This window comes from Chenopodium album, chromosome 9 (assembly GCF_948465745.1).
Source record: "Chenopodium album chromosome 9, dcCheAlbu1.1, whole genome shotgun sequence".
NCBI lineage: Eukaryota > Viridiplantae > Streptophyta > Magnoliopsida > Caryophyllales > Amaranthaceae > Chenopodium > Chenopodium album.
Genome location: NC_137842.1, coordinates 204794 through 219443, shown reverse-complemented (window position 1 = coordinate 219443; position 14650 = coordinate 204794).

The window sequence follows — 14650 nt, the reverse complement described above, 5'->3', positions numbered from 1 at the left end:
ACTGAATAGAGTTGAAATGAATTGTTTAACTGAAGTGAAGTGATTGGAGCTGAACTGAACGAAACTGAACTGAATAGAGCTGAAATGAATTGTTTATGAGAGAAGAAAATTAGGAATTAAACTGAACTGAGGCTGAAGAGAACAGGCCCTTACTACCTCCGTTTATTTAGTTGCAACAAATAAGTTATATATGTCTTACAGATATTATGGATAGTATTAAAATTAAAAAAATAAAATACTACCTCCGTAACATATTATTTGCAACGATTAGACATTTTCCCTCTCTACTTTATGTCAAATCATTGCAAATAATGTGTAACAGAGGTAGTAACTTGTAATCTATACTACTTTCATTCACTAATAATATTTCTAATTATTTTATTTTAGGAAAAATACACTTTAATAATTCTAACTATGGACGATTTATATCTAATAATCCCAACTAAGGTTTATTATCTAATGATCCCAACTATGCTATGTGTTTTCCTCCAACAGCCTCAACCGGTCAACACCAAGTCAACGACCTGTCGTAACAGGTTACCATGAAACTTGCAACAGCTGATTGGTCTAAAAAAAAATTTTTTTTTTAAAAAAATAACTGTTGCCCCCCTTAACCTCCACCACTCCAACTCTTAACCTACACCGCACCTAATAACCAACATAACCATCCCCCTAACCCCCTGCTCCCACCAAATCCAAGCAGCACCACACCAAGCTGCACTTCCTACACCACATCTGCCCTAACTTCGCCAGAATCTTACTATAATCCCCCATATTTTTAAAATATATTATAAATGAAATTATATATTATTTATAATATTTATTTGTATTTTTCCGGAATTTAATTTCAAAAGTTTCAATTTTTAATTTTGGGTCGAAAATTATTTTGGTACAAATTTTTATACACACCTTCATTCTATAATTCATGTCCAAACAATCAAAGCCAATCTCACTTTACATATTTAATTGGCCCATTAATTTTATGAGGCTCAATCTTACAACTTGCCCTACACCACTCTCTCTCCTATAAATACTCCATACATCTCCAAAATTTTTCCCACACAAAAGGTTAATATTATTTACTTACTCCTTTATTTTATTTTTCTTTTCTTTTTCCTTTCTTTTATTTTTTTTTTCTTTTTCTTTCCTTTTTCTTTTTTTTTCCTTTCTTTTTTTTTCCCCTTATTCCTGCTTCCTACATGAGCCATGCTCACTGCTCCCCCTGCTGCCGTCACCTGCTGGCTGCTGCCGCCGCCCGCCGGTGGCGACCCACCAAGCGGCCCACCGTGGCCCACTCCCCTTTCCTCCTCCTTTGTTTTTTTTTTTTTTTTTTTTAGTTTTGCTTAGAATTGATTTAATTGTTTTGGGGTTTTGATTTTGTAGTATAAAGATTATATTTTTAGTATCAAAATCATGTTTTTGATAGCTTAAACCTATAATTTCAGATTTTAATTGTGTTATATATTTTCAGATTTTATAATTTATAAACCTAGGGTTTTTATATAATCAAATTGGGATTTTAGGGTTCTAATGAGCAATTAATTTGGGGCTTTTGTTCCTATTGTATTTATAATGATTAATTAACCATAAAAACATGTTTTTGATGGAGTTTTAAGGACTTTTAATCTAAATTATATTTCTGGAAATTTGGTTAAGTATTAATTTATTGTTGTTGCTTGTTTTCTAGGAAGTGATTATTTCTTAGGAGACTTTTAATTGATTAAAAGTGGCACAAAGGATTGTTTATACGAGGTACGTACATGTCTACTTCGTTGTAAGTAGTATCATGTTTAGGTACCAAAGAAAAGAACTTAGTTTTATGATTAGAGAACACTTGGATGAAAATTGTTTGGTTATACATTTAATTAATTCATGTGCTTATGTTTATGAGACATGTTTTGGTGAATTGATTATGTTTGTATGGAATTATGGATGCAAACATGTTGAATTATATTGGATTAATTGTTTGTATGGAATGTTGATACAAGCATATTTTTATTGGATCGGTTTGTTAACCACATTTGGATTATTAAAGGATTAAAATTGAATGGTTTAAGTGGAATGAATTTATTAATTATTCCACAAGGTTGTTATTTATTTTATTTATTAATCAAGCATGACTTGTTAGTATGTTGAGTAAAAGTGGATTAAGCCGAAATGGCTAGGTGGGTTGACTATGTTCAACAATTTGGATAATTTGGAAGTTTAATGAAATTAAAGGTCAATTTGTGATGTGATCACCATTGTCCTAAATAAGATTAAAAGTAAATTGATGTATGATTTTTATGTATGGTCTATTTGATTGAGTCGGCTATCAATTAAAATTGTAATCACGTAAAGTGAAACATGGATGAGAAATAAAACTCTGGAAAGCGTGCACTTCTGGAGTATTGACAATTATGGGTTGGGGTACACGGTGGTAGCCCGTGGCTTTCCGAGGCTTGTTTGATCAACATGTCCTCTTTTTCTTTTGGTATTTACATTTTATTTTATAATGAAAGTTAGATGGGATCCTAGACTAACTTTGTGACAATAGAGTCGCGCCCATTCTTGCATCGCGCTAAACTTTTATTTTAAATGGTCATTTGGGACCAAAATGATTTGGTGGATTGGACAGCCTCGTCTATTGCTTACTCCAAATTAAATTAATTAAATTAAATATAAAGAGTCAAGTGTTTGGAATTGATTAGCAAGTATGTTGAGTCAATTGAATTGTTTAAGTGTGGGGTCTTGATTAATGAATTTGTGTTGTATGTTTATTTACTTTAATTAGTTGAGCATGCTGGGTTTTGTGCATTGTAGTTTGTATGTACTCAGCTTTGCTGATTGCGTGCTTTTATGTGTTTTCTTTTGGTCATGGCCTTCGCCTTTCAATGACCCTGTGATGATCCAATTATTACACTTGTATTATTGGGGAGCAGTATTGCACAGGTTAGCTTGATGATGTGAAGTTCGGTGATTTGACATACGCATTGTCAAGGGATTGGTGTGATTAAGAGTATTCGTTCTTTGTGTTGAACTTATTTATGTTTTACTACTTTAATTATGTTTTGGGATTTTGAATATTGGTTTGGTTTTAATAAGGGCCTTTATGGTTCCAATTTGTAAGCTTTGACTTATTGGTTTTCTAAATTATATTATTTTAAAGACTTATGTTTGGTTTTCCGCTGCAATACTTTGATAAAGCCTTAACGTTTTAACACGTGGCGGTAACATGTCAATGGTTCTCCACTATTTTATTTAAAGTAATTGGTTTGGAAAAGGGAGAATTATTGGGGTGTTACACTTACCCCACCCCCTAACCTCGCCAGGAAACGGCCGGCCAACCCCCTTAACCATAAAAAATGATCGGCCGTCTTCTACCACCCATTTTCGACCCCCAAAATCACCCACCTAAACCCTCAAAGCCTTCGTTTTCTCCCTCCTCCGTTTTCTCTCTCTTAAAGTCTTCCTCTTTCACCCACCACTGCTGCAATTTTCGGCCTTTATCATCGTTGTTGTGGATTTAAGGGCTCAATTTGTGGTTCAATTGCGCCAAAATCGTACTCAATGGCTAGCTGTTGAGTATTCGTCGTTTGCAGTGGGAGCTTCACTGCCATTTTCGGTGGTTTGGGGGTCGGGGTAGGCTAGGTGGTTAGTTTCAGGGATCGAAAAATGGGTTACATAGACCGGTCAGCCAATTTAGGTGGTTGTGGGGGGGTTAGCCGGCCGGTTGCCGACGAACTTAGGGGGTAGGGTTAAGGTTCCGGTAAGGTTAGGGGGTGGGAAAGGGTGGCTGGAATTTTTGTTTTTTCATGTTTTTTTATTAATTTTTAATTTCAGACCAGTTATGTATTGACATGGGTGATTAAAACAAAAAAGAAAAAAAAACTCTTTCAGCAGGTCACCGGTCATTGGGACTATTGGAGGCAAACTGACCCCATAGTTAGGATTATTAGATAATAAACCTTAATTGGGATTATTAGAAGTAAATCGACAGTTGGGATTATTAAAGTGTATTTTTCCTTTATTTTATTTATTCCCTTTTAATTTTTATATTGTTATTTTATTAATTGAAAAAGGCATAAATAATGTTCTATATGTAATAGAAGTAGACTAATTCATTTTCTATCTCTATAGAGAAAATAATTCTAGAATTCTCATGCCATACCACCCGCTTCTATTAATTTGTGACTTAAAATTTAGTGGATCGGAATGGCAAAGAGCTGAATATCAATCGCACATATTTCTCAATTCAAAAGTGATCTTGAGATAATTCAAGTTGGAGGTGATAACTTACTTCAAGATCTTCCCAACAATAATTCATATACCCAATTTCGATAATAAACGAGAAATTTAACGTCGTTTTATGAAGTACCGTCGAAGTTGGGGAAGAGAAACAGACGTGCTACATGTCCGTGGGGAATAATTTAGGGTTTTCTTAGGATTTTCTTATGTTATATAAGGAACCATTGGGTGGACAATTAGAATTGCTCATATTGATTAGCCTAGCCAATTCAAGCCAATATGTAACTCCTTTGTTATATCTCTTGAGAGACTTTGTGAGATATAGAGCTTTGTATCTCCTTTGTTATATCTCTTGTTTATCCTCGATGAAAGTTAATAAGAAAATACTATCTCTTACTTTGTGGATGTAGGTTATATTCACCTAACCATGCAAATTTGTGTGTTCATCTCATCTATTTTCTACTTTGTTTCTAAGATTTACGTTTCATATATTGTTGTATACGTTCTGCACATATCAAATACATTACCTAAATCAATCGATCCTCGTTTATTTCCTAAAAGCTTCATTAGCCATAAAACATAACTGTAATACCCCAAAATTTTGAAAAAAAATAATAAATAAATATTTTAATAATTTATTCAATTATTTAAATTAGGAGCCAAAATTAATTTTTGGCGCCTAAAATAAGTATCTAATTATTTATTTTAGTACTTTAAATCAATAATAATAATAATTAATTAATTTGGTCAATTCATATTTAATGATGTACAACTATTTTAGTTTGATATTATATAATATATTTTTACTTTATTATCAAATCATTATCTTAAACTATGATTTTCAAAAAAAAAATAAAAATAAATAAATAAATAAATTGGATGTGAGTTAGTTGAAGCCAAAGTTGCTTACTTATCTCATGGCTTAGCTTTATCCTATTTAACCTTAAGCATTTAATCTCTTAATTTATCTTCCTTAACCAAATTAGCATCTATCTTACTTCCACCTCTAATCTTTTCCATTGGATTTTCCACATGAATTAACCTAGACTAAATTTCACTCATATTCATTTAACAAACTTACATTTATCATGTTCCCATGCTAATCTCAATCCTCCTTTAACTCTATCTTACTACCCCTTAAACACTATAAATAGACTCTCAACCCTTCACAAAGTCCAAAAATCAGAAAACTCTTTACTCTACTCTCAATTTCAAGCCCTCCTCTATTCCTTTCTTGTGCTCATTAAACACCGCAAGCGCACCACCATTTCTGCCAATCATTGTAACACTCCAATAATTCTCTCTTTAAACCTGTGAGGACCCTGAACAATATTCAAGAGAATTACTGGCGTGCTACCGCCACGTGTTCAAACGTTAAGGCTTTATCATAAAATAGCAGCGGAAAAACTAAATCAGTTATAAATAAGTTTCAAAACCAACGAATGAAACCAAATTAAGTCATACAACTTGGAACCATTAAGGCCCTTATTCAAAACCCAATAAAAGTAGTAAGTGATTAAATTCAGTGTTCAAATAACGAATAAAATCGAATTAAAATAAATTCAAACTTGCAAAAGAAATAACATGCAAACAACCAACTCTCTACTCAAGATCCCACAACCCTGATGAATGCTCCATGTGTAAGAACCTGTGGTAATTCTGCTCCCCAATATTACAAGTGTAAAAATTGGATCGTCACAGGGTCATTGAAAGGCGAAGGCCATGACCAAAGAAAGACACACAAAGCACACAATCAGCAAAGCTGAGTACATACAAGCTGCGAAATAAATTAAGAAATCCATAACATGCTACTAATAATCAATCATCATGCATCATTAAATTATAGATTCAACACACGACTCAACTACTTATATTACTAAGACTCCATTAATTGATAATAGGTAAATCATTATTTTTATTCATTGAATTACGCAATAGACAAGGTTGTCCAACCCATGCTCCATTTGGAACATCAATAAAAGAAAAACCCCATGCCTCCTTTCGGAAACATCAATAAACATCCAACGACCACGGGCGCGACTCCGTGACCGTAGTTAGTATGAGATCTCACCTAACTCCTAGTTTTGAAAAATATTTGAAATAAGAGACTCGTAGATCAGACGGCCTCGAGAAAAGTGCACGGCTAATACCCCATGTACCCCAACCCCTGATTGTCATTACTCCAGAAGTGCACCAATCCAGAGTTTTATTGCTCATCCATCTTGCACTTTACGTGATTTACAGGTTTAGACTTGGTGATGACTCATATGCATAACAATACAATCAATCCAATATCAATTCAATCAAGTAAAACAACTTTTCAATTTCAATTCTTGATTTATTAGTGGCAAACAACATTTATTATTTATTCCTTTACTACCCCGGTGTATAAACACCTTGAGTGCATAAGGCACCCCAAAACCTTAACCTCGTCTTAGAAGACTTAAATTCTTCCTTTACTCATCCTGCTTGCATAATCATGAATGAGTAATAAATTAATCATTACACCAATTGCATACCTTTGCCTCTAAGCGCATGCACCTTGCATAATTAGAGAACAAATAATACTTGCAATATAAAATAGTGCACGTCATACGAAATTCACAATGTATAACCAAACAATTTAACTCAGTCATCCCTATACATGATACTAAGTTCTCGATCCGTCGTCCTTAAACATGCACCTAAAAGAAAGATTTCGTAACTTGTACGTACCTTGAGCAAACGAATTGGTATGCCACTTTACTAACTAGAAATCACCTTCAATAAACTCCTCTCCTAAGCCAAATAATAACATCTCAATCAACACCCAATCAATCAAATTTATAGCAATACTAACTTACTTTAAAACCTTCAAAATCCAAATCAAACAACACTTTAAAACCTTCCCTTTAGTTAAAATTAAAGGCTTATATATAGTTTTTTAAATTTTCTTCATAAAAACCTTAAAATACGCTCTTGTACATGAAATTACAGCAAGTTCAAAGTCTAATAAAAATTTGAAAATTATATAAAAACCCCTAATAGTCTCCCTTTTTAATGGGTGATTAAACCCTCTTTATAAAACATCAAAAGTAGTACTTAGAAACTATTTCCAACACTTAAAACTTCAATAAAAACATATATTTATGCTTAATTAACTTTAAACATAATTAATTTTATTAATTAAACTCAAGGATAATATTTAAGTATAAAAAAAACTTCGTTAAAAACAAAAACTGCCCGAAAATCATATTTAGAGGCTGAATTTGGCCACGAGAGGGTGGTGCACATTACTAAAAGTAGTGATTCTTTCTTAAAACATTGTTTCCACATGAAAAACACTACTTTTTCATCAAAATCGGATGAGTTCAGAAACTGATCGGGATTAAAACGGGATTAATATTAACGAACGAAAATCTAAAAAATTAAAACACGAATTTAAGTGTTCAAAATAATCTGGAATTAAGTTAAACTAATCAATAGTTATAATCACCAAAATTTCAAAACATCATTACTATAAAAGCCCTAAATCCCTTAAAAAAAAACCCCTAAAATCATGATTTTCAATAAATTGAAACCCTAGGTTTATAATTCATAAAATATGAAATTTATAACATAAATATAATCTGAAATTTATAATCTTTGTACCATTAAAATATAATTTGATACTAAAAATATAATCTTTATACTAAAATCAAAACCCAAAACAATTAAATTAACATTAAGCAAAATAATGAAACAAAGGAGGATGAAAATAAGACTAACCTTTTTGTGTGGGAAATTTTTGGAGATTCATGGGGTATTTATAGGAGAGAATTATTGTAGGGTAAAAAGGAAGATTGGGCCTCATAAAAATAATGGGTCGATTAAGTAAACAAATGGGTTAGGCTTGTGTGATTGGACATAAATTGTAGAGTAAAGGTGCATAAAATAATTTGTTCAAATAATTTTCGACCCAGATTAATAATTTGAAACTTTTGAAATTAAATTATGAAAAATAACAAATAAATATTATAAATAAAATAAATTTTCATTTATAAAATATTTAAAAATTATGAACAACCATAATAACTATTTCAAAATAACAAATAAATATTATAAATAAAATAAATTTTCATTTATATATGGACAAGTTTTTATTGGATTATTTTGAAATAGTTATTATGGTTGTTCATATTATTAATAATAAAAGTTAGTTATTTTTCCGCTGCAATTTGAGTAATTATTTAAGCCTTACGTTTTCACGTGACGATAATATGCCCAAGTCTATCTCTACGGTATTTTAATACGTATAAATATAGTATTTACGTAGAGGGAGATTTTGGGGTGTTACAATAACCCTTGTTTTACTAGCCCGCATTCAACAACAAATATATAGGCACATTAATAACTTTTAATTTCACCCACCAAACAATTGATTGAATAAATAACACAAATATATAGGAAATATATTGATAAATTATAAAATTTATTAGATATTGTAACACCCCCAAATTACTCTCCGATAATAATTACTATAAAACATGATTTTGAGAGTAACTTAAGGATATTACCGCCACGTGATTACATAAGGCTTAACAGAGACTTGCAGCGGAAGAAAAGTACTTATCCTTTAGGAAAATTTGTCTGGAAGGGACTTATATGTTCACTATTTTGTCTGGAAGGACCTTATATGCTGAAAGTTATCTAAAAGGACCTTATAAGTATGTTTTGTTGTTTGGAAGGACCTTGATATCGGAATTCGACATTTGACTTTGATTCTCCGGCATTGACCCCGCACGTGCATGTCACATGGCATTAAAAAAAATTATCCTCTCCCTTTTTTTCCCCTTAACATTGGAATCTGACGTTTGACTTTGCTAGTGTTTTGAAGGCTAGGGTTGGAGGAAAAGGGGAAAAAAAAAAAGGAGAGGGTAATTTTTTTTAATGTCACGTTACATGCACGTGGGGGGTCAACGCCGGAGAATCTAAGTTAAACGCCGGACTCCGATGTCAAGGTCCTTATAAACAACAAAACAAACTTATAAGATCCTTTTAGACAACTTTCAACATAAAAGGTCCTTCCACACAAAATAGTGAATATATTAGTCCCTTTCAGACAAATTTTCCTATCCTTTATTAATAATAATAGTAATAGTTTTGAAACACGTTTGGAGTCACGAAAATTGATACTATGTTTACTAAATTAAACTAGGTGATCACCACCCATCATTCCCAATGCAGCATATAATTCACGTCGTTTGATCGTTATCACCTATCTACTCATCATTTATGATAAGTAGGGCCAAGCCAAAGCAAAAGAGAAATACGTATTAGCCAAAATGCTAAGTACATACAAATGTGATATGTCTGTTTTATATAGTGTTTTACCCCCGTCCCGTGGTCATTATTAGTAGTGTTTTTGGCTCTTTTGGGCCACTTTTATTACTAATATGTGTTTTCTAGTGTTTTCGTAGTTTTGGTAGAGTTTTGCAGGGAATTGCACCTTTGGAGCATTTTCCCGGGATTTTTATGAAGCAACTATGAGCATTGGAAGAACACGACCGCTTATGGAGCCCAAGGCCGGTTAGAGCCATCGAGCCGGTGATTAAGGGCTCGGTTATTTGGATCACGAGGCAATTGGACCATGTATTCGAGACCCGAGAGGAAATATGGATTGGGCCGAGAAATCTAGCCCAATCGAAGTCCAAAGCCTTGAAGATAAAGACCGGGCCCGATCGGGCAAGCAATCGCCCGATCGGGCGGATGCGCGTGGGAGTGCCATCAAGGGAAGGCGCTCCCGATCGGGTGAGCTGCTAGCTCGATCGGGCGCGGCATCTAAGAAGACCTGTGCGACAAAAAAGGCACGCCCGATCGGGCGGCCTCTAGCCCGATCGGGCGCGTGTTTCTGGAGAAGTGTTTTTGACGAGCAATTAGTTTCTAATTAGGAGTTGTTTTTAGTTTTGTTTAAATACGTTTTTGTACGGATTAATTAGGAGACGACTACTACTTCTTCTTCCTTAGTCTCTCTCTCTACTTAGTTTTTTTTCTCTCTCTAAACTTTTGTTCTTAATTCTTTCATTAATTCCAGATTTATTTCGGTAACGATTTCTCTTCCCTTAATCCTAGTTATTTTTTTTATTCCTTTGATCATAATTTATTTTATTACTTTGATTAGTTTAGTTTTTATTATGTGTGAGTAGTTTAATTTCTAGGGTTTATGGGGATCTAATAAATAATATGAAGGGGTAATTTATTGTTGTTGATTATCAATGCTAGATTAATTTCCTATTGATTGATTTAATGCTCTGTGACTAGATTAGGCCTATCTTTTATGCATGAGTTTGACAATATTGATTCAAGAATCGAGAGATGAGAATTAATATTTAGGTCTAGTTTCAATAGGCAAGTTAATTTATAAATGGTTAAGTCAAGATTCGAGAGATGAGATTTAATACCGATAAATTAATTGTGTGATTGTAATAAGTAGCGTGAGCCCTTTACAATCTGGTTAATTGATGCATTGATGATTGACTATTATTGATTATTGGTATTGCATGATAATTTCTTATTGGATTGTTTTAATGTTTTACAATTGCGGCTTGTAAAAGTATAGCAATATTAAATTGATGAATCGAGCAGATGTTAATTTGATATTAAAGGCTATTTTCAATAAGAACTTAGATCTAGTAAATTGCGAGAGCCTGTTAGATCTATGTTGATTAATAAATTGCGAGAGCCTGTTAATCATGTTATTTATGCAATGTCAATGATTGATTACTATGTTTTACCCTGAAGTATTATTTATTGGTGAACCTATGCCCTAGATCCTTTATATATTATTTTCTCCCTATTCCTACTCTTTTTAGTTTAGTTTCTTATTCATTCATAAATATTGGTTACTTAAATAAGTTAGATTATAATATTTAATTAGGATTAAAAAAACTAGTTTCCCTGTGGAGATCGACCCTACTTCCCTATCTACTTTAGTTAGTGATTTAGGTATTTACTTTTGATTAGGGGATACGACTTTACCCTGTCAAAATGCCAGACATATAAAATTAATTTAGTTAAGTAAACATGCTTTCAAAATATTCGACTTTAAATAATCATAGTTTATTCAAACCACTCATGAGTAGAGATGACAACGGCTCGGATCTGGACCGGATTTGACTGGATCCATATCCAGATCCGTTTTTGTACCCTGGATCCAGATTCGCTCCGGATCCGATGTAACACCCCAATAATTCTCTCTTTAAACCTGTGAATAACCTGAACAATTTCAAGAAAATTACTGGCGTGCTACCGCCACGTGTTCAAACGTTAAGGCTTTTTCAGAAAATAGCAGCGGAAAAACTAACTCAGTTATAAATAAGTTTCAAAACCAATAACCAAAACCAAATTAAATGATACAAGCTGGAACCATTAAGGCCCTTATTCAAAACCCAACAAAAGTAGTAAATAAATAAAACCAGAGTTTAAATATATTCAAACTTATGAAAAGAAATAAACTGCGAATAATAACCAACTCTCTACTCAAAATCCCACAACCCTGATGCGAATGCTGCGTTTGAAAGAACTTGTGGTTAATCTGCTCCCCAATATTTCAAGTGTAAAAATTGGATCGTCACAGGGTCATTGAAAGGCGAAGGCCATGACCAAAGAAAGACATATAAAGCACGCAATCAGCAAAGCTGAGTACATACAAGCTGCGAAATAAATTAAGAAATACCTAACATGCTACTAATAATCAAGCATAAGCATCATCAAATTATAGACTTAGCACATGACTCTACCATCAAATTTATTAAGACTTCACTAGTTAATATTAACTAACTCATTTATTTATTTCATTGGATTTAGCAATAGACAAGGTTGTCCAACCCATGTCCCATTTGGAACATCAATAAAAGAAAAACCCCATGCCTCCTTTCGGAAACACCAAGAAACATCCAACGACCACGAGCGCGACTCCGTGACCGTAGTTAGTATGAGATCTCACCTAACTTCTAGTTTAAAAAAAAAATAATATTTGAAATAGGAGACTCGTAGATCAGACGGCCTCGATAAAAGTACACGGCTAATACCCCGTGTACCCCAACCCCTGATTGTCATTACTCCAGAAGTGCACCAATCCAGAGTTTTATTGCTCATCCATCTTGCACTTTACGTGATTTACAGGTTTAGATTAGTGTTGACTCATATGCATAACAATACAAACATTCTAAACACAATTCAATCAAACAAAACAAGTTTTCAATTTCAATTCTTGATTTATTAGTGACAAACAACAATTATTATTTATTCCTTTACTACCTCGATGTATAAACACCTTGAGTGCATAAGGCACCCCAATACCTTAACCTCGTCTTATAAGACTTGAATTCTTCCTTTACTCATCCTGTTTGCATAATCATGAATGAGTAATAAATTAATCTTTACACCAATTACATACCTTTGCCTCTAAGCTCATGCACCTTGCATAATTAGAGCACAAATAATACTTGCAATATAAAATAGTGCACATCATATGAAATTCACAATGTATAACCAAACAGTCTAACTCAGTCATCCCTATACATGATACTAAGTTCTCGATCCGTCCTTAAACATGCACCTACAAGCAAGGTTTCGTAACTTGTATGTACCTTGAATAAACGAATTGGTATGCCACTTTACTAACTAGAAATCACCTTCAATAAACTCCTCTCCTAAACCAAACAATAACATCTCAATCAATACCCAATCAATCAAATTTACAGCAATACTAACCTACTTTAAAACCTTCAAAATCCAAATCAAACAACACTTTTAAACCTTCCCTTTAGTTAAAATTAAAGGCTTATATATAGTTATTTAAATTTTCTTCATAAAAACCTTAAATTACACTTTTATACATGAAATTACAGCAAGTTTAAAGTTTAATAAAAATCGGGAAATTATTTAAAAACCCCTAATAATCTCCCTTTTTAATGGGTGATTAAACCCTCTTTATAAAACATCAAAAGTAGTACTTAGAAACTATTTCCAACACTTAAAAATTCAATAAAAAACATATATTTATGCTTAATCAAATTTAAACATAATTAATTTTATTAATCAAACTCAAGGATAATATTTTAAGTATAAAAAAAAACTTCGTTAAAATCAAAAACTGCCCGAAAATCATATTTAGAGGCTGAATTTGGCCACGAAAGGGTAGTTATCACTACCAAAGGTAATGTGTTTTTCTTAAAACGTTGTTTCCACATGGAAAACACTACTTTTTTGTCAAAATCGGATGAATTCAGAACCTGATCGGGATTAAAACAAGATTAATATTAACGAACGAAAATCTAAAAATTAAAACACGAATTTAAGTGTTCAAAATAATCTGGAATTAAGTTAAACTAATTAGTAGTTATAATCACCAAAATTTCAAAACATCATTACTATAAAAGCCCTAAATCAATTGTTCATAAAAACCCTAAAATCATGATTTTCAATAAATTGAAACCCTAGGTTTATAATTCATAAAATATGAAAATTTATAACATAAATATAATCTGAAATTTATAATCTTTATACCATCAAAATATAATTTGATACTAAAAATATAATCTTTATACTAAAATCAAAACCAAAACAATTAAATTAACATTAAGCAAAATAATGAAACAAAGGAGGATGAAAATAAGACTAACCTTTTTGTGTGGGAAATTTTTGGAGATTCATGGGGTATTTATAGAAGAGAATTATTGTAGGGTAAAAAGGAAGATTGGGCCTCATAAAAATAATGGGTCGATTAAGTAAACAAATGAGTTAGACTTGTGTGATTGAACATAAATTGTAGAATAAAGGTGCATAAAATAATTTGGTCAAATAATTTTCGACCCAGATTAATAATTTGAAACTTTTGAAATTAAATTATGAAAAATAACAAATAAATATTATAAATAAAATAAATTTTCATTTATAAAATATTTAAAAATACGAGGGATTACATCCGTCGGGTCCAAATTTGAGGGATCCATATCCATATCCGCTGGATCCTACGGATCCGGGTCCAAAACGGATCTTAAACGGATCCTACACATTTTACCTATTATTTAACAAAATATCTAGTTTTCAAGTAACAAACAATAAGATTAAGATACGATATATACTCATCCATCAAAAACAAACAAACTATTATTGTAATCCCCGTATTTTTAAATATGTTATAAATGAAATTTAATTTTATTTATAATATTGTTTTGTATTTTTCCGTAATTTAATTTCAAAATATTCAAATTATTAATTTGGGTGAAAAATTATTTTGGTACAAATTATTTTATGAACCTTCATTCTATAATTTATTTCAATACAACTAAATCTTAGTCCATTTCATTCATTTGGCCCATTAATTTTATGAGGCCCAATCTTTCTATTTACCCTACAACGTTCTCTCCTATAAATACCCCATGAATCCCCAAAAATTTCC